The sequence below is a fragment of the Callorhinus ursinus genome, unplaced genomic scaffold, assembly GCF_003265705.2.
Source record: "Callorhinus ursinus isolate GAN/ISIS: 27379988/994484 unplaced genomic scaffold, GSC_fseal_2.0 scaffold6, whole genome shotgun sequence".
In the NCBI taxonomy this organism is placed as follows: domain Eukaryota; kingdom Metazoa; phylum Chordata; class Mammalia; order Carnivora; family Otariidae; genus Callorhinus; species Callorhinus ursinus.
Window position 1 is genome coordinate 21,562,575 of NW_027397068.1, and position 27,062 is coordinate 21,589,636.

At 38.1% G+C, this 27,062-nt stretch overlaps 1 pseudogene; it reads right to left on the minus strand.

Moving 5' to 3' along the window:
* Positions 1-11,365: 11,365 nt before the first annotated feature.
* LOC112819435 (SWI/SNF-related matrix-associated actin-dependent regulator of chromatin subfamily E member 1 pseudogene) lies at positions 11,366-19,465 on the minus strand (annotated as a pseudogene).
* Between the last annotated feature and the right edge of the window lie 7,597 nt (positions 19,466-27,062).

The window sequence follows — 27,062 nt, forward strand, 5'->3', positions numbered from 1 at the left end:
TTGTCATCTTGTGGGCCTGGTGCCCACCACACATGCTCTGGCCTCTGACCCCTGACCCTGTGTTCTGCCGACAGGACATCAGTGTCCAATGGTGAGTACCATGCCACCAGGACTGCAGAGGGAAGGGGACCTCTGCTCGCAATCCTCAATAAAGCTGTTGGTCTGAAAAAAAATGTTAATTTTCTTTCTTTCAGTACTATAACGCAATCCTAAGGAGATTTTCAAAATGCAAAGATTTTATCAAAAAGGTGTTCAAATTAAGGTGTTATTTGAGATATCACCTCATCCCAGTCAGAATGGCTAAAATTAAGGTATTATTTCTATAGCTAAATTATAATACATTTAACACATAGAAAAATACTGATGATATGGTGTTTAATAATAAGGTAGGAATCAAATGGCATAACCAGTACCAGAACTTAAGCAGTACCTGTCTTTGGGGTGACTGGATGGCTCAGTCTGTTAAGCATCTGCCTTTGGCTCAGGTCATGATCTCAGGATCCTGGGATTGAGCCCTGCATCAGGCTCCCTGCTCAGCCGGTTGCCTGCTTTTCTCTCTGCCCCTCTCCCACGCTTGTTCTCTCTCTCAATCTCTGTCTAAAATAAAGAAATAAAATCTTAAAAAAAAAAAACAAATAAACAATACCTGTTTTTAGCTGGTTTATTATAAATGATTTTTATTTTCTTCTTTATATTTTTCTGTATTTAAATTTTATTTTAAATGAATTTAATTAAATTTAAAAACTATTCAAAAAATAAATATTATTTGAATATGTCACCATAAAACTATTTTGTTGCCTCTCAAACTTCTGAAAGGAAATTAACCAAGAACTTTGCTTTTCAGGATCGTAGATTGAGGGCAAAAAAGAATAATGCATCATAATTAGAATTTAAAAAATTATCTTAGAATAAATGCCTTTCCAACTTGGTATTTGAAATGTTTGTCTACATTAGTATTCCCAAATTTCAGTATTGATTATAATTATCTATCTTTCAAATTTATATTATAAAATTCTGAGAATTATTATAACTTTATTTTAATTTAGGAAATTATTGTGAGCATTTTTGTTTTGTTTGTTTTTGTATGAGTTGGAATCTACTTTATAGGGAAAAGCACTTTGCTAGTGACTCCAAAATGGACAATGTTTATAATTTTGAAGGTTTTGATTGTTATTTTTTATTTTCATGGCACAATACAAGCTAGAGTACCATGTTTCTGAAGTGCTGAGGCTGGAGTATTTTGCCATAAAGTAATTAAATATAACCGATTACACACAGGGCAAGTTACAAACTTTCTCCATAGTCTCAGGTGGTGTATGTCCTTGACTTTCTCTTCAGTGTCTGGGATGTCCTGATAACCTAGGCGTACTGATCCCCTTCTTAGTTTCCTCGGTGAGACAGGGTTACTGACAGGTAGATTAACATGTTCTGGACTTAAAAGAATTTGTCTTTTGACTTGGAATGGGGCTCTTCTCACTTCTTGTAGGATGGTGGTTTCTGAAAGAGAGTAAACTAACCAACACAAATAGTGTCCTTAATCTTCATTTGTCAAAGCTGTGGGTGTTCTGCTTCTTCGATTTACATAATAAAAAGTTAAATAATTTTCTGCAAGATTCAATTTCTACAAATTTTCTATTTTTAAGTTGTGCAAAGAAGTTTTTATAACTTAGTTGGTAGTAAGTAAGTAAGAAAAACAGTTCAGTGTTTATTTGAATCTGCTGTAAATAACATTATTTGCCTTATTTATATATTCCTTTCCCTTCCAATTTATCTATAGCAATTACTGAAATATTATAAGATGGCCAGGACTAATTTTGTAATGATAATGAAAATTCAGGAGCCGGAAAGTCTATGTTTTAATTAGGTCCACATGTTTCCTAAGAAATTTTCTTAAAAACACATGTAAAATTAATTTATACCTTAAACAAGTAAAGATTAAATTCTTCTGTCTGTTAGTAAATATATGCAGTTACTAGACTTGTATTTGATTAAAAGGTATAATCTCTTTTCTATACAGCTGCCTTATTCAGTTTCATTGACAATTCCCAAAGGTGGTCCTAGAAATTTCAAAAGCTTTTGAGTTAAAAAAAAAAACAAAAAACTTTTGAGTTTGAAACTACTCTATGCTCTTTTCTATTTGATTAAGGATTCAATTTCTTTTTCTAAATGAGTTATTTTTGTCCCCGGTGATATTACTGAGTTAGTTGTTATCATTAAATAATCACTTATAGATATCACCTAGGTTAGATTTCAGTGTTTGAAACCAATTTGCTGATTGCCTAATAAATGCACATTACTATCCCTATTTCTAGGAATCAGGGGACTGTGATGCTTGATGGGGGTCAAAGAAATAGAATTTATGTCCCTTATGTTTGAGAAATGTAGTTTCTTCTCAAAAGAAGTGTTTTTCCCTAATAAACTGAAATAATATAAAAAGGGGTAACTCTCAGTTTGTTTCCTGAGATTAAGAGGGTTACTGGAGTGGTGGGGCGTGGGAGGGATGGGGTGGCTGGGTGATAGACATTGGGGAGGGTATGTGCTATGGTGAGTGCTGTGAATTGTGTAAGACTGTTGAATCACAGACCTGTACCTCTGAAACAAATAATATATTATATGTTAAAAAAAAAAAAGAAGAAGATAGCAGGAAGGGGAAACTGAAGGGGAGGAAATCGGAGGGGGAGACGAACCATGAGAGACAATGGACTCTGAGAAACAAACTGAGGGTTCTAGAGGGGAGGGGGTGCGGGGATGCGTTAGCCTGGTGATGGGTATTAAGGAAGGCACGTACTGCATGGAGCACTGGGTGTTATACGCAAACAATGAATCATGGAACACTACATCAAAAACAAATGATGTAATGTATGGTGATTAACAACATAATAAAATAAAATTTATAAAAAAGGGGTAACTCAGTTTAGCAAGAAGAAAGTGTTTCTTTTTTCTGAAATAGTATTCGGCTTTATTACTTGCATCACTTAGGCTCTAGAAGGAAACAAACAGTACACTCCACTCTGGTAATTAGGCTCAGTTAATGAATGGGCTATTTGTAGGATGTGGGCAGAATTAGGGCAAATCAACCAGGCTAACCACCATGGGAGATCTATAGGAGATCTGCATTGGATAAGGAAAGGACTGGTTACTAGAATCCTGAGAGAGTTGTAGCTGAAGGACCAGGCCAGAGGACCAGGCCAGAGCTGTGGGTGTGGATAGACGTGTAGCCATGGCTAACCTGCCTGCATCTGGCAAAGAGGGAGCCAGGGGCATAAGTACGGCCACCTCTTTCCTTCCACCTTTTGAATGGCTACTGGTGCCTTTCACTGGTCAAACCCAAGCAGAATCCAGAAGGCAAAGCGTACAGGTTGGCCTCCTGGTTATAGAGCATGGTGGAGAAGGATGGAAAACATATGTGGAGGAGATTCAACACCACATCTAGCATTTGACCATGAATTTTGAGATAGTACAGATGTAGCATGGTTCTTTAGTGTTATCAGGAAGAAAATAAGGTGCACTTAACAAGTTTTTATACTTGAAATGCAAGTGGCTTAATATTAAGTTGCCAAAACAATATTGGAACAATTTTAGAATAAGGTCCTAAAGATAAATAAATGGCATTTTACAGTCAGTGGAATAATACGTGATCCATTAGTACATGATCCATCCTCAGTTTTCATGAGTCACTGTGATTTTTAGCTTAAAAACTGTAGCATGTTGGAGGTAGACTCATACCAAGCTCTCCAGATTCAGTGGGGGAGGGATTAGGTAAAGAGGTTTAGGTTAACAGTAGCTAAGATGAAGAGTTATAGGTAACATGTTTTACACCAGTCTCCTGTACTATTTCTAAGGTCAATAGTATTGCTTGCCATGCCTTAATCATTATGCAGTGTTGTGCAGAAAATTCGTTTTGGTTTGGCTCATGTATAGATAGTGACAGTCTTAAATTGCACAGGGCAAAAGATAAAACAGCGAGAAATCTTAGATTATAGAAATAAGTCAGTGCTATGTTCAAGAGAACTAGAGTAATATAATTACTTTTAAAATGGTTTTTTAATTATTGAATATATTCCTTCTGTAAGTAATTTAATTTCAAATTAATTACTTAGAAACCATTAGTTTATAGAAGTAAATGCATATTTTACTTAGCTTTTATGTTTTAATATGAATAATTAGCAATAATTTGATTACTGAAATATTCATAAAACAAAGTATTATCCAAGCAACACTTAAAACAAGATTACGGGGAAAATAATAATTTGCAACTGTTGAGTTTCCCTGGTATTTTTCTGAACAGGTTGATTTATTTGAATAGAAAAATATTGTACATATTATTTAGATATTCCAAGGAATTGCACATATGTGTTATATATTAAAATATAGGCTTCTTCTTTTTATCTGTGGAATCTAGCAGTATAAACACTTTAAAATGCTTTTAAAAAGCTATGAAAAGCATAATTTTATCTTCAGAGTTAAGGGTAACTCTTTTTTCTTTTCCTTTGACTCTAAGAGAAAACCATTAAATCTCTTTCTTAAAAGTTTCTATTTGATTTTTCTTTACTTTCCTTTGAGCACAAACATTTTTTTTCTCTGGAATCAATTTTGAACATTGTACTATCTAAATTCTTGCTTTGATTCTAATCATAAATAGCCAAATGATGGTAAAACTTTTTTTAAATTTTTTTATTATTATGTTAATCACCATACATTACATCATTAGTTTTTGATGGAGTGTTCCATGATTCATTGTTTGTGCATAACACCCAGTGCTCCATGCAGAATGTGCCCTCTTTAATACCCATCACCAGGCTAACCCATCCCCCTAACCCCCTCCCCTCTAGAACCCTCAGTTTGTTTTTCAGAGTCCATCGTCTCTCATGGTTCGTCTCCCCCTCCGACTTACTCCCCTTCATTCTTCCCCTCCTGCTATCTTCTTCTTTTTTTTTCTTAACATATATTGCATTATTAGCAATTATTTGTTTTACAAGTACAGATCTGTGATTCAACAGTCTTGTATAATTCACAGCGCTCACCATAGCACATAGCCTCCCCAAAATCTATCACCCAGCCACCCCATCCCTCCCACGCCCCACCACTCCAGGAAACCTCAGTTTGTTTCCTGAGATTAAGAATTCCTCATATCAGTGAGGTCATATGATACATGTCTTTCTCGGATTGACTTATTTCACTCAGCATAACACCCTCCAGTTCCATCCACGTCGTTACAAATGGCAAGATCTCATTCCTTTTGATGGCTGCATAATATTCCGTTGTGTATATATACCACTTCTTCTTTATTCATTCATCTGTCGATAGACATCTTGGATCCTTCCACAGTTTGGCTATTGTGGACATTGCTGCTATAAACATTGGGGTGCACGTACCCCTTCGGATCCCTACATTTGTATCTTGGTGGTAAATACCCAGTAGTGCAATTGCTGGTTCGTACGGTAGCTCTATTTTCAACTGTTTGAGGAACCTCCATACTGTTTTCCAGAGTGGCTGCAGCAGCTTGCATTCCCACCAACAGTGTAGGAGGGTTCCCCTTTCTCTGCATCCCTGCCAACATCTGTCATTTCCTGACTTGTTAATTTTAGCCATTCTGACGGGTGTGAGGTGGTATCTCATTGAGGTTTTGATTTGGATTTCCCTGATGCCGAGTGATGTTGAGCACTTTTTCATGTGTCTGTTGGCCATTTGGATGTCTTCTTTGGAAAAATGTCTGTTCATGTCTTCTGCCCATTTCTTGATTGGATTATTTGTTCCTTGGGTGTTGAGTTTGATAAGTTCTTTATAGATTTTGGATACTAGCCCTTTATCTGATATGTCATTTGCAAATATTTTCTCCCATTCTGTCGGTTGTCTTTTGGTTTTGTGGACTGTTTCTTTTGCTGTGCAAAAGCTTTTTATCTTGATGAAATCCCAATAGTTCATTTTTGCCCTTGCTTCCCTTGCCTTTGGTGATGTTTCTAGGAAGAAGTTGCTGCGGCTGAGCTCGAAGAGGTTGCTGCCTGTGTTCTCCTTTAGAATTTGGATGGACTACTGTCTCACGTTTAGGTCTTTCAACCACTTGGAGTCTATTTTTGTGTGTGGTGTCAGGAAATGGTCCAGTTTCATTCTTCTGCCTTTGATTTAGATGCCTTTGATTTGTTTTTGTTGTCTGATTGCTGTGGCGTGGACTTCTAATACTATGTTCAATAGCAGTGGTGATAGTGGACATCCCTGCCGCGTTCCTGACCTTAGGGGAAAAGCTCTCAGCTTTTCCCCATTGAGAATGATATTCACTGTAGGTTTTTCATAAATGGCTTTTATGATATTGAGGTTATGTACCCTCTATCCCTATACTCTGAAGAGTTTTGATCAAGAAAGGATGCTGTACTTTGTCAAATGTTTTTTCTGCATCTATTGAGAGGATCATATGATTCTTGTTCTTTCTTTTGTTAATGTATTGTATCACGTTTATTGATTTGCGGTTGTTGAACCAACCTTGCAGCCCAGGGATAAATCCCACTTGGTCATGGTGAATAATCCTTTTAATGTACTGTTGGATCCTATTGGCTAGTATTTTGGTGAGAATATTTGCATCCATGTTCATCAAGGATATTGGTCTGTAATTCTCCTTTTTGATGGGGAGATCAAAAACTCCTTTGTCTGGTTTGGAGATCAAGGTAATGGTGGCCTCATAAAATGAGTTTGGAAGTTTTCCTTCCATTTCTATTTTTTGGAACAGTTTCAGGAGAATAGGTATTAATTCTTCCTTAAATGTCTGATAGAATTCCCCTGGGAAGCCATCTGGCCCTGGGCTTTTGTTTCTTGGGAGATTTTTGATGACTACTTGAATTTCCTTAGTGGTTATAGGTCTGTTCAGGTTTTCTATTTCTTCCTGGTTCAATTTTGGTAGTTGATCCATCTCTAGGAACACACCCATTTCTTCCAGGTTATCTAATTTGCTGGCATAGAGTTGCTCATAATATGTTCTTATAATTGTTTGTATGTCTTTGGTATTGGTTGTGATCTCTCCTCTTTCATTCATGATTTTGTTGATTTGGGTCGTTTCTCTTTTCTTTTTGGTAAGTCTGGCCAGCGGTTTATCAATCTTATTAATTCTTTCAAAGAACCAGCTCCTAGTTTCATCGATCTGTTCTACTGTTCTTTTGGTTTCTATTTCATTGATTTCTGCTCTGATCTTTATTATTTCTCTTCTCCTGCTGGGTTTAGGCTTTCTTTGCTGTTCTTTCTCCAGCTCCTTTAGGTGTAGGGTTAGGTTGTGTATTTGAGACCTTTCTTGTTTCTTGAGAAAGGCTTGTATTGCTATATACTTTCCTCTCAGGACTGCCTTAGGTATGAATTTAGTGCCATTGTATTGCCTGTAGGTGACTGTGACTGTATATTGTCTATGTTCCTTTCCGATCTATGCTGCTTTTAGGCTCTCTCTTTGCTTAGAGGACCCCTTTCAATATTTCTTGGAAGGCTGGTTTTGTGTTTGCAAATTCCTTTAGTTTTTGTTTGTCCTGGAAGCTTTTTATCTCTCCGTCAATTTTCAGTGAGAACCTACCTAGCTGGATATAGTATTCTTGACTGCATATTTTTCTCATTTAGTGCTCTGAAGATCTCATGCCAGTCCTTTCTGGCCTGCCAGGTCTCTGTGGATAGGTCTGTTGCCAATCTAATGTTTCTACCATTGTAGGTTACATATCTCTTCCCCCGAGCTGCCTTCAGGATTTTCTCTTTGTGTCTGAGACTCATAAGTTTTACTATTAGATGTCAGGGTGTTGACCTATTTTTATTGATTTTGAGAGGGGTTCTCTGTGCCTCCTGGATCTTGATGCCTGTTTCCTTCCTCACATTAGGGAAGTTCTCTGCTATTATTTGCTCCAATATACCTTCTGCCCCTCCTTCTCTTTCTTCTTCTTCTGGGATCCCAATTATTCTAATGTCGTTTTGTCTTATCGTATTGCTTATCTTTCAACTTCTGCCCTCGTGATCCTGTAGTTGTTTCTCTCTTTTTCTCAGCCTCTTTATTTTCCATCATTTGGTCTTCTATATCGCTGATTCTCTCTTCTGCCTCATTTATCCTAGCAGTTAGTGCCCCCATTTTTGATTGCACCTCATTAATAGCCTTTTTGATTTCGACTTGGTTAGATTTTAGTTCTTTTATTTCTCCAGAAAGGTTTTGTCTAATAACTTCCATGCTTTTTTCAAGCCCAGCTAGTATCTTTAAAGTCATGATTCTGAACTCTAGGTCCGACATCGTACTAATGTCCATATTGAGTATGTCCCTGGCAAATGGTACTACCTCTTGTTCTTTTTGCTGAGGTGATTTTTTTCGTCTTGTCATTTTGTCCAGAGGAGAATAGATGAATGAGAGAACAGAATGCTAACAGGATAACAACGTCCCCAGCAAATATACTCTATACAAATCAGAAAAGACCTGAAACCAGGGGAAAAGAAAGGGAAAGAAAGAAAAAAGAAAAAGAAAAAAAACAAAAAGAAAAAACAAAAACAGAACAATACTGAAAAAACAGAATATGATCAAATATGATCAGGCTAGTGCATAGATCAGTGCCACACACTAGATTTTGGGTGTATTTTGGTCTGTTAGAAAAAAGTGCCTCCTAAAATTTTAAAGGAAGAAAGACTTATTTATGTACAAAATAAGGTATGGTACAATGAATGGATAGAAGATGACTGTAAAGATAAAAATTATAAAAGATTTTATAGAAGGAATTGATAATATAAGAAGTTGTTTGAAAAAAGAGAGAAGATTTAAAAAAAAGAAAAAAAAAGGGAGAGAATGTGATCAGGCAGGAGACTAGAACAAAGCCATACACTAGTGATTTAGGGTATATTTTGATCTGTTAGAAGAAACTGTATCTCAAAATTTTAAAGACAGAACAACTTATATATATATGCCAAAAATAAGGGTAACTACTATGAAGGGATAAAATATGACTCTAAAAATGAAAAAAAAATGTTTTTTTAAAAAAGGGATTGGTAAGATGTTGGTTGAAAAAGGGAAAAAAGAAAAATTAAAAAAAAAACAGTTAAAAAAATTAACTTTGAAAAACTAATGGATCATGGTAAAAAAGCCATGAATTCTATGTGCAGTATTCCCCTAGCTCTGGAGTTCTCTTGTTCTTCTTGATGGGTCTTGGCTTGCGACTGTTCAGGCTGATCTTCTGGGGGAAGGGCCTGTTGCCGTGGTTCCCAAATATCTTTGCTGGAGGTGGAATTGCCCCACCCTTGCCGGTCCGGGCTAAGTAATCCGCTCGGGTTTGCTCTCGGGAGCTTTTGTTCCCTGCAAGCTCTCGGTACAGCTTTGGAGGACCAGAGTGAAAATGGTGGCCTCCCAATCTCCGTCCGGATGAGCTGAGAATTTGGGGACCCACTCCTCAGTGCGCCCCCAGAGAAGAGCAGTCAATCACTCCCGTGTCCCCGGTCTTTGGCCGCACTCCGTGCTCACCTGGCCTGTGACGGAGCATTTCTCTCTCTGGCTCCCGACCCTGTATGGAGTCTCCAAACCCAGCAGATCCCTGCGGTGCGCTCCCGTGCCGCTCCTCCCCGGGGGGAAGGGGAGTCTCCCCAGCTCTGCCGCTTGTTGGGACCCTGCTGGAGGAGCAGTGGCCCGACTGGGCCGCGGATCACAGTTTATGGCAACCCCGAGCTGAGAGCCCGCGCCTCGGCTCCGTCTCTGCAGCCGGCTTCCCCGCTCCAATACCTGGGAGCTCTGCTGCACTCAGGCATCCCTGGTGTTTCTGTGACCCCGAGGGTCCTGAGACCACACTGTCCCGGGAGGGTTCCACCCCCCGTTTAGCCACTGGGGCGACGTCCCTCCGCGGAGCCGACTTCTAAAAGTTCCGATTTTGTGCTCCGCGGCTCTAGCACTTGCCAGAAGCGGCCCACGGAGGCCCCCTCCCCCGCCGTCTATTCTCCTGAATATCGCCTCGGATTCACTTCTCCGCACGTCCTACCTTCCAGTAAGTGGTTGCTTCTCTGTTCAGAGAGTTGTTGCTACTCTCTTCTTCGATCTCCTGTTGAGTTCGTAGGTGTTCAGAATGGTTTGATCCCTATTCAGCTGAATTCCTGAGACCAGAGGAAATCCAGGTCTCCTACTCCTCCGCCATCTTGCTCCGCCCCCCCCTTTCCTTAACTCTTATATAGGTATCTGATAAATCTAGACTTTCAGGGTTGATAGGTCAGAGGAGTCATCTTTGAGTAGGACTATCTCTCCATAAATCATACTGTTCAGTCTACTTTTCTCAGATGTTTAAGTTTTAAAATGGAGATAATAAAACATACCTTATTGGGCTATTGTCAGGATCCAATAAGATAATATATGTTAAAATCTTCAGTAACTGGCAAAGTGTTACCTACCAATGGTATTTTATTTAAAGTGGGCCTGAATCCCAGCCTTCTCCTACTTTCCATAAAATTAATTTTTCCTTTCTGTAACTAAGCCCTTTTCAGTTTTTTTCTCTTTTCTTCTTCTCCTTCTTCATCTTCTCTTCTTCCTCCTCCTCCCTTCCTCCTCCTTTTATTTATTTATTTATTTATTTATTTATTTATTTATTTATTATTTATTTATTTATTTATTTTGCTATGGGCTCTCTGCAAACTAATTCTGAGGTGGAAATTCAAGTATATTGGGAGAAAGTTGACTTGTCGGGGAGGGTTTTCTTGAGATACGCTTACAAGGAAGTGAAAAAGGGCCCTTTAGAATTATTTCCAACTGAGGAAATAGGCCAACCCTTGGTTCCTGCCTCAGTCAGTCATTCACTGGGTGCCACCTCTGGGTGACGAAGTTTCCATCGAAGGGCATCCTGAGTGAGCAGGCAGCTACTCACCATTAATAACAGATAGATCCGGCAACTGGGAATGTGTGTGCCTCTGATCTGTAGAGGGGGTCTGGTCAGAGCATCACAGCACCCACCATATGTTCCCATCCCGCAACTGATTCCAGTATGGAATCTGAGGTGTGAGCTGCCCTTGCCTGTGAAAAGATAGGGCTTCCAATGGGAGGGGGTTTGGGGTATCCCCATTGGAAAAGCAGTGAGACTCTAATCTTGAAGGTCTTTTGTGTTTTACAATCAAGGTTTCCCAGAGAGATTTTCAATGTCAAGTTGCCTCCTCACTATACACTTTTTATTTTTGTTTTATTTATCTGAGTCCCAAAATGGTGGTTTCAATTGCAGAAAACTTTTTTTTACATTTATGTAAACTCATTGTCCTGTATACCTAAAGATGACTTAAATTTATGTTCTATTTTTTACCTGAGAAAAGTAGCTTTTAAAGCAGTAAGTATAACATAATTCGGAATTTAAAAAGATACTTTTTTTAACCAAAAAACATTTTTTTCATTTAAAAAAGTATTTAGAACACATAAAACAAGGAAACATTTATTCTTTCTTCTCGTCTTCCGGTGTGGGGTCTGTGGGTGCCTCCTCCACTGTGGCACTGTTGCTCTCGGAGCCGGTGTTACGGTCACTGGTCCCCTCCTCATCCATACTGTCCACCCCCTCCTGCCCGCTCTCCTTGTCCTCAGAAGTAGACGTGCCTTTTTCACCACCATTCTGTTGGCTTTCCGTCGCTTCTTCAAGGTGTGTCTCCTCTGTCTCCATCGGGATGCTCCCGTCGTCCTTCTCGCTCTTACTAGCAGCTTGCTCTTCCTCAGGAACCATGCTGCTCTGACTGCGTTCAGCTTGCTCTGCGGCTTCTTTCTCTCTTTCCTCCTGCCTTTTTCGAGACTGTTCCTCTGCCTGTGCAATTTCAGCGGCAGTTTTTTTCCATATCCACTTCTACTTTCAAACCGCACAAACTTTTAAGTTCCTTGTTAAATGAATCTGTGCTTTCCAGGAATTTCCTCTTCTTTTCCTGGTGTTGCTCCTCTATTTGAAGAATTTCAGCTTCTAGTTTTCGCTGATGAACCATTAAGGACTGGACCTGTCGTTTGAGGACCTGCATTCTAGCTGTTGTGACAACTGAACGGACGTCTGGCACCACACTCTCACTAAGGATTTCACTGATGAGGCGGTGGTTTCTCTGGAAACGGGCAGTGGCTGTATGCTTCACTGAGAAGCCATCATGATAATCGTCTGGATCTTCAGCAGGCTGAATGCTCATGTACGGTTCTCCTTTCTCCATGCGAGACTGTCTCTGTCGACTTTCTTCCTCTAAAGCAGCTTCTGCATGACTTTTTTGCATTTATGTAAGCAAGGTATGCGGGGGAATTATGATAGGCCTTCATAGATTCATTGTACTCTATCTTTTCTGCTTCGTATTCGTTTAAATACTCTTGTTTTTCTTCATCAGTGAGATCTTGCCACATGCCACCAATAATCTTGCCAATCTCCCACAACTTTAGGTCAGGGTTGGAAGGTTTTACTTGGTCCCAGACCTTTCTGCTGTACCTCATGTCGGGCATCAGTGGCTTATCTGGTGGCTTTGGGGGTTTTGGAGTCGTAATACCAGAGGATGCCGTGACCCGGCTGTTGGTGCCCGGGTTCCCTCCCAGCCTGTAGTTGTTGTAGGCGAGATGAAACGAGGCATTTTGAAACTTTAAGAGGAGAAGCTGGCCAAAGAAGTTTTAGTTAGTTTTGTAGTAGGAAGAGTTTTTGAGGTGGTGGCAGAAAGTGAGCAGTTTTTAAGAAGGTGAGTACTGAAGTATGTGGAATGTCAGGGAAATGGTTCCAGGTGAGGGAATAATGTGACCAAAGACAGCAATGTGGAAATGAACTCTGGCTTCTTTGGTTGGCAGGGATACTGGTCTAATAACTGAAGGCAGTACAGTTGAGAAGTAAGATTAGATACATGGGATGGGGCCAGATCACAGGGAAATTGAACACCAAACAGAGGAGATGTAGTGAAGCAGATGGGAAGCATTGGTCGTTCAAAACACCAAACAGAAGTGATGAGATTCAGATGTAGTGAAACAGACAGGAAGCATTGGTGGTTCAGTGGTAGCATGTGGGGAAACATCACAAAGTGTTTGAGCAGACAATGTTGTGATGATTGGTACCATCTATACCATACAATTAGTCCTGCAGTAAAACCAGCTAGGTTTTGGGAACATAAAATTACAATTAGAGGGTCAGATCTAGGCTGGTGATGCCAAAAATTAAGAAAGGTCATATAAGAGACCTAAAAAATTCGAGACATTTTTATTCACTGACTAGACATAGGGTATAAATCTCCATTTATAACATAACTTTTAATTTACTTTGAATCTCTTATTTTCTAACTTCTGTAAAGCACAAGAATTTAGACCCAGAAGGACTGGAATTTTAGTGATAGTATATTATAGAGATGAGGAAACTGAATCTTTAGAGAGGTGAACTGGATGGTCCAGGGGTCTGCAGATGTAGTGGTAAGATCCAGAATTTAGTGTCAGGAGGCCTGGCTTCAAACTTGGCCTTTGCTACTCATTGGCTTTTTGACCTTGAGCAAGACTTTTAGTCTCTAAAAAGCTAGGTTTCCTCTTCTGCAACAAGTAGGGGTCGTTGCACTCACTCTGCCTATGTGCAAACTTACGTGACAGATAAGAAAATCAAGATTCTCTCTGAAGGTACGACACAACTGTAAGGTATGAGGATCCACAGGCAGATCCAGAATTAAGGTCTTCAACCATTATGGCCAGTGTGTGAATCCTTTTTGCATGTTTTCTCTTCTTCTCGTGAATGCTCAAAGTTTGGTCTCTGAAATCTAATGCATGACCATGACACATTCTTTGCGGGGAAGAGATCTCAGAATCCAGTGTCCTGACAGACCTCCATCACAATTCCTGGAAATATTTTCAGAGGTTTGTATGCCTATTTGGGTCTGAGATAAAACTTTTGATGTTCTCTAAGGCTCACTCTTCCAAATCTGACCTGTTATCATGTAAAGTTTATTGGATAATTTTATATTTTATTACACCAAAATGAATAGTTCCATATCATTTCAATGGCCCTAGAGATTTCCTTTTGCTATCCTAGCTAAAATAACAAATATACACTAAATAGAAAAGAGTCAAGGGGTAAAAAAATTTGAGGCTTTGAAAATGCATGGTTATTGTTATAAAGCAGTATATTCTTGTTGGGAAATAATTGTGACAATCACATATACCTAGTTTTATCAGAGAAATGACTACTGCCTGGGCTGGAGATAACCAAAAATGTCACCTGCTAGAAATAAAATTGGTCCCATAGCCTAAGGGAAAGTTAAAAAGGTGGGTGACTCCAGTTATGGTTTTATAAAGACACTGAGAAGAATAAAGCAGGCCATTATGCTTGATCTCTTGTATGACACAGGTTAGTGTCATATTCTTTTTGGCTGAAGTTCATGCTTCATAACTGATACTTCCAGTAGCCATATTTTTATCGTATTAACTTCTACTAGATATTTTATCTCTTTGCTCTTACTGAAAATGGGAACTCTAGACATTTTGACTAGTTATTGTTTTTTACAGTGAATTTTTTTGTTTGTATTTACTTTGTAACTAGGATCCTCACTTAATTTTTTCATTAATTATTAGGATTTGGGAGTTGAAGTTTCTAAAGATTTTTAAGTAGACAACCATAGTATCCTGTATTCTAATATATATAATTTATTATTTCTTATTTTTTTCCTCTAGAGGCACACATCTTATTTCATTCATGAGAGTTCACAGAAGAACAATGAATAAGGTAGTCCTTGTAGGCATGACATTCTTATGGCTGGCTCCAATGAGAATGTCTTCACTATTTCGCTGTTCTGTGTGATGTTGGCTATTAGTTGATCACATATCTTTCTAAACAGCCTTTGGTTTTATCAAATAATATTCTGGCAGTTAAGATGATGACACAATTTTTCTTTTTTGACTTACTAGTATTTTACTAATGATGTCAAAATAATTATGTTAATATGATTATATTAATAGATTTCTTTATGTTAAACCATCCATTCCACAGGACTTGGGCATACTTGAACACCATTACCAGAACACCATTCTTTTCTGGCTTTCTTGCTACTTTTCTCCCCTCTCCCTCACAGTCTCCTTTGCTGGCTTCTTCTCTCTAATCTTTTAATGTTCAAGTGCCCCCTAAGAAATCTTTGATTTCTTTCTACCCTTGAAATTATGTCTCATATCTTTAATTACTATCTATATGCTGAAGACTTACATATTTATATCTCTGTTGTGACTCTTTCCAAAGCTCCAAGCATATTTATCTAGCTGTCTACTTGTTGTCTCCTTTTGGATATATGAATTCCTTTTTAAATACAATATTAGAACATTTCTTGATCTTTCTCCTTCAACATTGCTCAACTTACAGCCTTCCCAGTTACAGCTGATGACAGTTTCATCTTAACAGATGTTGGGAATAAAAACTATGGAGTCATCATTGCCTCCTCTCCCTCCAATATATCAGAATTCCTGATGTCTGTATTTTCAAAATATATCCAGACACCAGCCACTTCTTACCACTTCCATAGTTACCATACTGGTCTAAGCCATCCACTTGCCTGTAATACACAATATTCTCCTGTTTTCACTAATCCCACCCTTTCCCACTACAGTCTACTCTCAGCACAGCTGCTAGAGTGATTATTTTACAATGTAGATCATCTATGTTATTGCTCTGCTCACAATCCCCAGGTCTCCCTATTTCACTCAGAGTAAAGGTATCCCTAGAGGATCTGGTGCCATTATTTCTCTGACTCCATCCCTACTCCTCCCATACCTCACTCAGCACCCAGCCCACTAGCATCTTTATTGTTCTTTGAACATGCCAGGCATCATCCGGCCATAATGGCCTTTGATCTGTCTGTATCCTTTGCCTAGAATGCTATTCCTCAAAGTATCCACAAGCCTGACTCCTACAACTTCATGTTTTTGTTCAAATGCTATCAACTCAATGGATATCTATCCCTGACCTTCTTATTTAAAAATGCAACCCATTCCCCGTTTTCATCATCCCTGATCCTCTTATCCTGCTCTAGTTTTTCCTTTCCTCTCTCATTTGTCACGCTCTTACTGTATAATTTACTTATTTACGCTACCAGTTGTTTATTGTCTTTATTTCCTGCCAAAAAGTATTTTCTATGAGGCAGTGATCTTTGTTTTGTTTGTTGATATATCCCAACTACTGAGAATTATGATCTGTATTACAGATGCTTCATAAACATTCAGCGTTGTTGAATAAATTATTGGCATTGAATCCTACTTAATTATGTGAGATATTTCTTTTAATTTATTACAGGATATGATTTACTTTTTGCTTAGGATTTTTTAAATTTTTTGAATTCATGTTAGTAAGATTATATTTTAATATATATTTTTCTTTTTTGGTCATATATTAGTCTGCTTTTAGTATAGGGATTATGATAGATTTTAAAAACAAGTTTTTAAGATTTCCCTACACTGGAAGCATTAAAATAGCATAGGATGGATCTGTGTTTTGAAGAAATAATTCTGCCATAAAACTGATGTTGGCTTTCTCTTTGGGCAACTTACTCAATTTCTTTCTTTTTAAAAAAAGATTTATTTATTTGTTTATTTGAGAGAGAGTGCACACATGCACATGTGTGCACAAGCAGGGGGAGGGGCAGAGGGAGAGGGAGAGAGAGAGAATCTGGAGCAGACTCCCTGCTGAGCCTGGAGCCTGACATGGGGCTGGATCCCAGGGCCCCGAGATCACGACTGGAACCGAAATCAAGAGCCAGCCACTTAGCCAACTGAACCACCCAGGTGCCTTCTTTCATCTTTTTTAGAAAATTATTTTCATCACTAGTTCTTATTTTATTTTTTTAAATATTTATTTATTTATTTGAGGTGGGGAGGGTCTGAGGGAGAGGGACAGAGAAACTCAAGCAGACTCCGTGCTGAGTGCAGAGCCCCAATCAGTGCTGGAGCTCATGACCATGAGGTTGTGATCTGAGCCGAAACCAAGAGTTGGATGCTTAACTGACTGTGCCACCCAGTCACCTCAATAACTCTTATTTTAATGTTAGCATAGCATTTGTTCATAATTTAAAAAAAAAACCCTCTATTTCTGAAGTTATATCTTTCTTATTCCTCATGTTGTGTATTTGTGTTATTGTTTTTAATAAACTCAGAACTTATATACCTAGTTTTTACATTGGACTTCCAAAGAATAACAAAGATTACAACTCCTGGTTTCTTTTGAATATAATTTGTTCCAATGTCTGAATATAACATTTTTCTAGTTAAAATTATTACAACAACCAGAAAGTTAGTTTAAAACATTTTTTAAGATTTTATTTATATATTTGAGAGAGAGAGAAGGAGAGGGAGAGTTAACAGAGGGAGAGAGAGAAGCAGACTCCCTGCTGAGCAGAGAGCCTGATACGGGAATTGATCCGAGGACCCTGAGATCATAACCTGAGCTGAAGGCAGACTCTTAACTGACTGAGCCACCCAGGTGTCCTAATGTGCAAAATGTTTTATATCATGAATGAAAAATAAAAGTCAGCTTTTATGATATTTATTGATTTTTAGTGTTGGGAGGACTTCTAGAAATTACCTTGGACCCATGGTCTGATTCATTATGTATGTGTGTGTGTGTTTGTGTGTGTGTGTGTGTGTGTGTGTGTGTGTCTAAACTAAGGCTCTAAGTAAGTGATTTACCCAATAACACACCTATTTGTTGCAGTTAACATGAGAAAAGAGGACATTTTCATTTGTTCATAAGTTACAACTTTTTTAAATTAAGCATTCATCAAATGTTATATAGATAAAATGATGATGCACAATGCAGCATTTTAACAGATGGCTCTTTTTGACATAGTGTTTTAGAAAAATAACATGGTGACAATTCTGTATTTGCTAGAGCAGACAGACATTTTGCAAGATGTTATGGCTGCTTATATTTAAAAAGCCTGGAAATCTAGGGCTGGGAATTCTGACATCAGCCAGTTTGCCAGCCTAACTCCTCAAATAAATATTCTTCACCATGGCTGAGGACATTTAACAATGTCTGGAGACATTTTTGGTTGTCACAGCTGGGTGGGGAGAGGTGGTGGTCGCTACTGACATGTAGTGAGTAGAGGCCAGGGATGTTGCTACATGTGCTAGAATGCACTGGGGAGCCCTCAACAATAGAGAATTATCTGGCCCCAAATATCAATAATGCCAAGGTTGAGAAAACTCAACCAAAGGTGATGACTCTTGAATTGATTTTGCCAGTCCTGTACTTAACAGTTGCTTATAATCACTTAAAAATGAGTATTACATACATTTTGAATGTAACGTTTCCCAAGGTGTGTTCTATGAAACATGAGTCCTATCACAAACTCTGTGAGAAGACAGTCAACTGTGCTTGAGAAACAATGCAAATTATAGTGTCCTCTTAAAGATTCACAATGAAAAACCAGCGTCTTAAAGGCTCTGATATGTCCTGCGGTAAAAAATTCACTTACTGAACTTTTCTTATTCCAGAATATTCTACCTTTGTTATACCATGTAGCATTTTGACATAGCCTCTATAAATATTCCTGGAAAGAGTCTTCAAGAAATGCTGTTGCTATGCTTTATGGTTGTCAAAGCCCTTTTATATTTGATCTCATTGGATTCTATCAATCATTCTTTAAGATAAAATTCTATAATAGCCTCAGCATTTCTCCCAAATAATCTTTCTATTCTAACTTATTCTTCCTCGTTCATTTCCTAGAGCCAGTAAATAAATTTTTGTCAATTAAAATGAATTTATTAATTTTCTTTTTGCAAAAATAGACTATTCTTTTATAAAATATATAAAATGTAAGTAACAAAACAAAAAATCCTCACAACTCTTTCAATTGTTAGCACATTGTAATATTTTCAAATTTTCTTCCTGTCAAAATGTATTTAAAAATAATAAAATAACATTAAGGGCACCTGGGTGACATAGTCGGTTAAGTGTCTGACTCCTGGTTTCAGCTCAGGTTGTGATCTTGGGGTTGTGGGATGGAGCCCTGTGCGGGGCTCTGCACTCAGTGCAGAGTTTGCTTGGGATTCTCTCTCCATCTCTCATTGCCCCTCCCACTCATGCTCTCTCTCTCTAAAATAAACAAATCTTTAAGAAAAATAAAATAAAATAGCATTATAAATTCTTTTTATAGACTTGGATTCTTTCCAGTTAATATCTTTAACATTCTAGCATTTTTAATACTATTATTATTATAGTATCATGATAACAGAAACGAATACAGGTATTGCCTACTTTTCAAAAAATTAGGATAGGCAACTTTGCTTTTGCAAAAGACCTGCATTAGTACCTGTCTTCACTAACTGAAGGAAGTCCAAAGAGATTCTGCTTTTGCAACAAAAGACAAAAGGCAAGAATAGTGTTGAGCATTTGTTTTGCAGTGAGCCATTACAGAGGCAGGCGCATGTCTGGGGCAGTTAGTGGCACCACCAAGCCCTTTCCAGGTCAACTGCACTCACCATCTCAGTATCAAGCCTCTGTAGCTTTGAACTGTCTGCGAGCATCTGTGCTCTATCTTCATTTGTTTTGTGCATCTGTTAGCAAGATGTGTCCTAAGGTATCAGAAAAGCCTAAGAGAGGTTATTGTTTGGAACACTCAAAATGTTTCCATATATTATTGGTAATTGTTTCTTTGCTTTATACCATTTCAGCTTATGAGAGTTTTTGTAGAAATATTCTATTTTCAGATGGCAGGGGAAAACTGTATTCAAGTGCTAGCTTGATAACTGATTGGTGTTTCATTACAAGGCAATGTGATGTTTTATTTAAGAAGTCCCCTAGTAATGGGAAACTATTAGTTTCCTTTTTTTTTTTTTTTGGCTAATTTTCAGGATAAGCTAATAAACACCTTTCTACATGTATCTTTTCACACATTCTTAATGGTTTCTTTGGGAAAGTTGCTAGAAGTGGAATTATTGTATTAATAGGTGGGGAAAGACATAGGTTCAAGAGTGTGGTAATAGTGGCAATTGATGTGTATTTTAAGGATTTGGTGCTAAACAGCCATTTAGAAAGGCTGTGCAACTTTACATTCACAACAGTAGTACATAAGAGTGACATTAGGTATCTTCTCATGTTAAGAGCACGGTGTGAGGGGTGCTTGGGTGGCTCAGTTGTTAAGCATCTGCCTTCAGCTCAGGTCATGATCCCAGGGTCCTGGGATCGAGCTCCCATCGGGCTCCCTGCTCTGTGGGAAGTCTGCTTCTCCCTCCCCCACACCCCCTGCTTGTGTTCCCTCTCTCGCTGTCTCTCTCTGTCAAAAAATAAAATCTTAAAAAAAAAAAAAAAAAGAGCACAGTGTGAGATCTATCCTCTTAACAGGTTAAGTGTACAATACATTATTATACTGTATTCTTATATTGTTTGGATTTGTCTCTTCTCATTTTCCCTGCTAGACCCAATCCCTTATTTTCTGGCTTTCTGATTATCATACTGTTTTGCCCACCTCCATTTATTTGCTCAGATAGGCTCAACTCAAATTCTTATTTCTCTAAAAAGCCTTCCTATGTCAATTAGCATCAAATTTCACACTTAATAGTTTATCATGGCCTTATGTTGTGTTTAATTGCATCATATATGCATGTCTTTGCTGTTTGACCAGCTTATTAGCACTACCAGAGCCCAGATCCAAAGAATCATTATGTCTCAGTCACTGTGCTAGTCCCAAGGATGCAGGAATAAAACAAATACAGCTCTTGCTGTCACGCTGCAACAGTTTGTAGAGAAGGTAAAGAATAAGCAGCCTATGAAAAGCACTGTAACAGCACTAAATAGGGTACCTCAGGAATATGGACTGGAGACTGGGGATTTGATGTTAGGGATGACTTCTTGGAAAGAGACCCTCAAGGGGGTTTTTGAAGGATGAATAGATGTCCTGAGTAGTAAAGGATAAGTAGGTGAAGACATAGAAAAGACTTCATGTTGTAAGCATATATGTACATTTGTGCATCTATATCTTGTAAGGGGAAAGAACTTGAAATGTACATGGAGGAGTAGGAAGAAATGAGCCTGGAGAGACTGGAAGAAAGAGAACAAAGCCTAAGGGCCATATGGTTGCTGCTAAGACATTTAGGCTTCATCCTGATGATACTAGGAGCATGGAGGGTGGATTGACTGAGGCAGGGATGCTGGGAAGCCATGTTTATAGTTCTTAGCATGCCTACAGTAAGTGAGGGGCTGGTCCCAAACCCGTGTGTGTGTGTGTGTATTTCTGATTTCTTAAGGATTCTGGACATGTCATTTAATTCTTTGGGCATCCTATTTGATAAGATGATTATGTTCACAATTATGTTCCTGGTACAGGACTTAAAATAATGGGAATGGGAATGGAACATATTATTTAGTGAAAATGTCTGAAATAATAGAGAAGTTACAGTTTTTCCCCTCCTGTTTGGCTTGTGTACATTTACGATGCACAGGTATCCTGCCAGTTCCATCTCAAGCTCATATAATGTGGTTGTGATATGTAGGGCTGATTTATTTAATCATTTTAGTTGCCTTCTTACTTCATTATACACACTGGAGAGATGAATCCAGTTAGGTAGACAAGAAAGACCTCTTTGAGATAAATCATATATTTTTTAAGATTTTATTTATTTGTTTGACAGAGAGAGGCACAGTGAGAGAGGGAACACAAGCAGGGGGAGTGGGAGAGGGAGAAGCAGGCTTCCCGCCGAGCAGGGGGTCCGATGCGGGGCTCGATCCCAGGACGCTGGGATCATGACCTGAGCCAAAGGCAGATGCTTAACAACTGAGCCACCCAGGCACCCCAAGATAAATCATATTTTTGTCAGGAAATGAAAATCATTTTTATTATACTGGGAGAAAAGGAAGTTTTATTTATGATATGATTTAATGCTTAGAAATTTAATTATAGCTTTTAATATAAAGCTTTGAATTCTGAAAACATAATAGTAATAACAGTAGACACCATTGAATTCATTTTCTTGCATAGGGATTTCTACTCAATTTAAGAACTCATTGTTAAACAACTAAGGCTTAAATCACATGTATTTGCTACCTTACTCATATTTCAACCAGATAAAAGACTTGGCTATTCTATAGTGGTAGCTTATTTTTTGTGTAGAGTTAAGATGCTGATAACAACTTTTCACACTTTGCCAGCTAACTTTACCTAGTTGAAGAATAATTAACTACACTGACAAAGAGTACTCAGTAACTGGAATTACTCAGGAGAAAAAAAATTCTTTAAATTCAAATTGCTGTATTATAATTACAACTACTTGTATTAGCTTTCTTCAAAGCACCTTGTTTAAAAGCCTTAAGTAGTTTTGTCATCCTCAGGAGGTAGTTTCTTCTCACTTTATGGATGGAGAAACTGAAGTTAAATGATTTGCTCAGAGTCAAAGGAAATGGTTATGTGAGACCTGGTATTGAGAAAAAGTGTTATTTCTTAGAAAAGTTTCTAGGGCTTTACTCAGACCACTGGTCCAGATCTGCCCCACTTTCTTGCAGTGAGAACACTGTCTATAGCCCATATAGGCTGTCTGGGGCAATCAGGTGAATTTCAAAGGATCTCTTCTTTGGTGATCAATCTCAAGACTCTTTGAAGCGATTGATACTCTGACAAAATCTAAATGATAGGTCACCCAGTGTGTTTGGGAGAGGGATTGTGAAGTGTTTCTCATTTGTCATATAAATGTTGGAGGTGGTACCAAAGGTTAAGTATACTTATAAACTTATAAAGGAGGGATTGATATCTGACATAAGTGTCAAAAAGGAAGAAGACCTATAGTAATCTACTGGCACCTAAACATGCAAGACACTCAATGATTCATGTTTCTCTAGGGAACTAAGGTGGTTCATTTGCAGGTATGTGCTTTCTTTCTATAAATAGCCATATTAGTATATCATTGAGTTTTAATAAGATAAGATTAATTAATTTTAATAAGATAGATTACGATAATTTTTATTCATCAATTTATTTTGGAATGTGTAGCATTTCATTTACCTTGTATTCTCATGCAGAAAGATTTTTTTTCAAATATTTTGGAAATATGGTTGTATATGGAGAAAAATGAACCATTTAATGCTTCAGTTACATTAATAATTATTACCAGCAGAGTCTAACCTGGCAACTCTGACAGTAACAGTCTAGAGCGAGAATCTATGTCTTGGATGAAATGTGCGAGTCTTCCTCTCATATCCCTTAATGATCCTTGCATGACTAATACACAGTGACATTTATGAAGCACTCATCTAAAACCGTTCATATTCATTTTGAAAATATTCATCTGCGGCATATTCACCAGCAAGAAATGCAGCTGAAAAATCATTAACCCCTTCTTCGTTGGTGTTACAAAATGTTATGGGATTCGTGCTTTCTGATCATACTCTGCTAATATGACCAACCCAATATTATACAGTAGATTAAGGTGTTTAAAACATAATCAAAGACATTATTAGAGATGCAATCTATAAAATTATAAGAAGCATTTGGGAGGCCTATAAAATGTGGATCCCAGAGTATAAACCAATATGATGGGAAATAGCCTGAGGAGGACATTGAGAAAAGTGATTAGAATAATAAAGTGATGAAGGCACTGAGATGAAAGGAGTTTATGGAGCTAATTGGGTTACTCTGTGGTACAGTTTATTACAGAATGGCTGAAAATGTCTAAAGTGTTTGTATGCATTAACATGGCAGCCATGGGTCTCAATCATGGCAGTCTTCAAATTATTTTAAGGTAGTATATTTGGAAAAATTTTTAAGTAAATTTGTTCCATTTGACTTCATTGATTTTGCTAATAGTGATTCCCTTTCTAAAATTTCCAAATATATTAAGTAGAGTTTGTCTTACCTTTCCCTCTCTCGTTCTCATTTTATATAGAATATCTTTATCTACCTACTTAATTCTACTTTTAACTCTCCATCTTGAACCCCAGGATTACAAAGAGAGGAGGAGGGGAGTAAGTACTCAATAAGGTAGCTTGGTTGTATCCACCTCTAGGTGAAGAAATTTCCGGCATCTCTGTCAGATGTGACCAGCCTCTTTTTGATGGGAAGGAAGCTCATTACTTATGAAAATAGCCCACTACATTTTTTTTCGGTCAATTAATTGTTGCAATGTTTTTCTACGTATTTAATTATGTAATTTCTATCTCCTGGTTCCCAGCAAATTTAGGAACCAATTCAAACACTCCTTCATATCATGTTTCTGCTCAGTGCACATCCTAATTTTTAAATTGTAGTACAATTATTTTAGTATATTTACCTCCTTCACTTGCCCTTGATTTTCTTAATTCCAGTGCCTGGCTCTATGCCTACGGCAGTTTAGGAAGTCAACAAGCATTTGTTGAACAGATCAGTGGACATCCTTTTTTGTTGTCTGATCAGGATTGTTTCTACTGCTAGCCCTCTGCCTCTAGTTGGGTCTGGATTGAACGCAACTCCTGCATGTACCTGTGACCTGCCTAAACTATACTCTATACTAGAAACATTTCTTCAGTCATGTTTCTCATGGTTTGTCCTGTCCCATTTAGAGTATGATGGCATCTACAGAAGTTTAAATACCAGCTCATCAGAGATAACACCTTCCAGCCCCAGCTTTAGGCCCTGCAAGAGTCTGACATTCTATATGTACATCTTCAGGACCATTTGAAGAAGGCTGTTGGAATGTCAAAACATGTTACCATTCTTCATCATATATTTTTGTGTTTATTGTGTATATTTTAAAATTATGGATTTTCCAATATCCATTTTTTATATCTTTAAAAAATATTCTCTATTTGTTAATTACTAGGCCTATACCAAAGCATATGAAATAGTGGGCTGCATTTTAATGGATTTTTTCAGAATAAGAACGTGTTTTTCTTGGAGAATGTTGTATTTAGGAAGATATCTGCTGGGGGATGTGATGATCAGTAATTACAGTAAAGAAAAAAATAAGAGTCAGGACAGACTGAAGGACAGGGCACATAACAGAGACAAGCCAAGTTACTAAAAACCTAAATATAATCCCCCTTTTTTATGATTAAAACAAAAGAGACAGGTGGGTGGGAATAAGTGAAAGCAAGAGAAAATGTGCACATGTGCTGGATGAGAAAATGTAGAAGCTTTAGTTGAAATCTTAAGTAAGGTTTTGGGATTGAGGGGAGAAGATATGGGATAAAATCTAAAAGGAAATTAAAGTGCAATTGTTAAAATCAAGAATTTAGCGCCATGAATAGAGATGGAGAGATGCAGCTGGGAGGGGGGAAAGAGTGAGGAGGAAGTAAAATTAGTCACAGATGTGAGTACTTAGGGAATTCAATACTTGTTGATTTGCTGTTTAGAATGACGGTAGATTTATAGGTTGAGCAATCAGTATTAGGGTTCAGAGTTATGGAGGAAAGAAGGAGATAGAGAGAAAGCTCACTTTGGAACAGTGGTTTGCAACCTTGCCTGCATATTGGGATAACCTGGGAGGTATAAAAAAAGTACTGACGCCTGGGTTCAACCCCCAGAGACTCTAATTTAATTGATTTGGTGTGTGCTAGTGTGCTGAGTTTCAAAACCTCTCTAGCTAATTCTAATATGTAGCCAAGATTGCTCTAGAATCACTGCTCTAGAATTAGAAAAGGTGAACATTATTATTTTGGGAAAGAGCTGAAGGGTAAGATAAAAATCAGTGATAAGATCAGGATTCAAATGTAGTTGAGAGGGGAAAGTGAGAACTTTCAGAGAAGGAAATAGAAGACTAGAATTAAAAGTCACTTACACTCAGCCCAGGAGGTGTTAGCATTTTTACAAAGGAAAAATTAGAAGAAAGAAGAATGAACTAGTGGAGGGAAGTAGAATGTGGAGCTGAAAGCAGAATCATCATTCAGATTTTAAGTAAGGTTTATTTAATTATTTACTTAACGACGATTTACCTGTACCTACTATAGCCCTGGCACTGAGCTTGGTATTACAGATACCGCAGAAAAAATAAAGTCAGAGTTGCTGATCTCATGGAGCTAAAATTTTAGTGAAGGAAAGAGAGGGCGAGAGAGAGAGCAAGATAGAGAAGGAGAGGAGGGGAAATTCTTGAAAGAATTGTGGCTGTAGCAAATGGTACACAGAGAGCTAACCGGAATCAAAGAGATGAGAAATAAACTTTTTGAGAGAGCATTATATTTCAAAGAACTAAATGTGTTTGTGACTGATGAGACCTAGAATAATCCTTGGGTCCCCAAATCTCTAAAGGTAGGGAGCAGACTCAGTGTCCAAAGGTGAGGTGGGGAAAGAGGGGAAAGGCATATGCTTCAATGACCATTTTATAAGTGGTCGAGTTGGATGATGGGAAAGCTTCCCCAAGTTCAGAGCCAAGGTCATGGAGAACAATGGACCGGGGAGCCCCTCTCCAGGAGAAGAATCTGGACCTAATCAAAGAACATCCTCCAGCCCCAGGTAGGATTTCATAATTATCATGGAATGTTTACTAACTCCTTTATCTCTTCTCATTCTCCCGCTCTCTGAATGGAGATGTTTAGAGCAGTTACCCTGTCCCTTTTCAACCATTCGGAATGTTTGTGGGGAAGATAGTTTATTTATTTTTTAGTTTTTTAGAGCCTATCACACATCACCAAGCGGTCCGGGTCACTGAACCTGATACCATGGCCAGATGAAAAGTTGGGTAACCTCCATAGAGTTGGGGGTCAGTATGGGACCTGTAGGAAAGATGGTGAATGGAATATTTGATGACTAGAGGGGCAGACGGTGGCAGGAATCCGTGCAGAATGCCAACTATTTCTAGTTCTTCTCCTTTCTTGGTCACTCAGATTTCATAATTGTTGTTGCAGTATTGCCCAACCTATCTTGACTAATTTTGGAGGTTTTTGCGGAGACCAAGTAAGATAATGGTGGTTGTGAATAGGGTAATGGCAGTAAAAATGGAGGAAATATCTATTTCAAGATATACACTAAGGATAAAAGGCATATAGGAATTGCGGCCACTACTTGGATGTGGGAGGGAAAGAAAGGAATAATCAAGGATAAGCATTAGATTGTGTAGTATTGATTTTTTTTTAAAGATTTGTTTATTTCAGAGAGTGAGAGAGATTGCAAGAGCATGCACAAGTGCCAGGGGAGGGGCAAAGGCAGAGGGAGAGGGGAAAGAGAATACAAGCAGACTTCGAACTGAGCCCAGC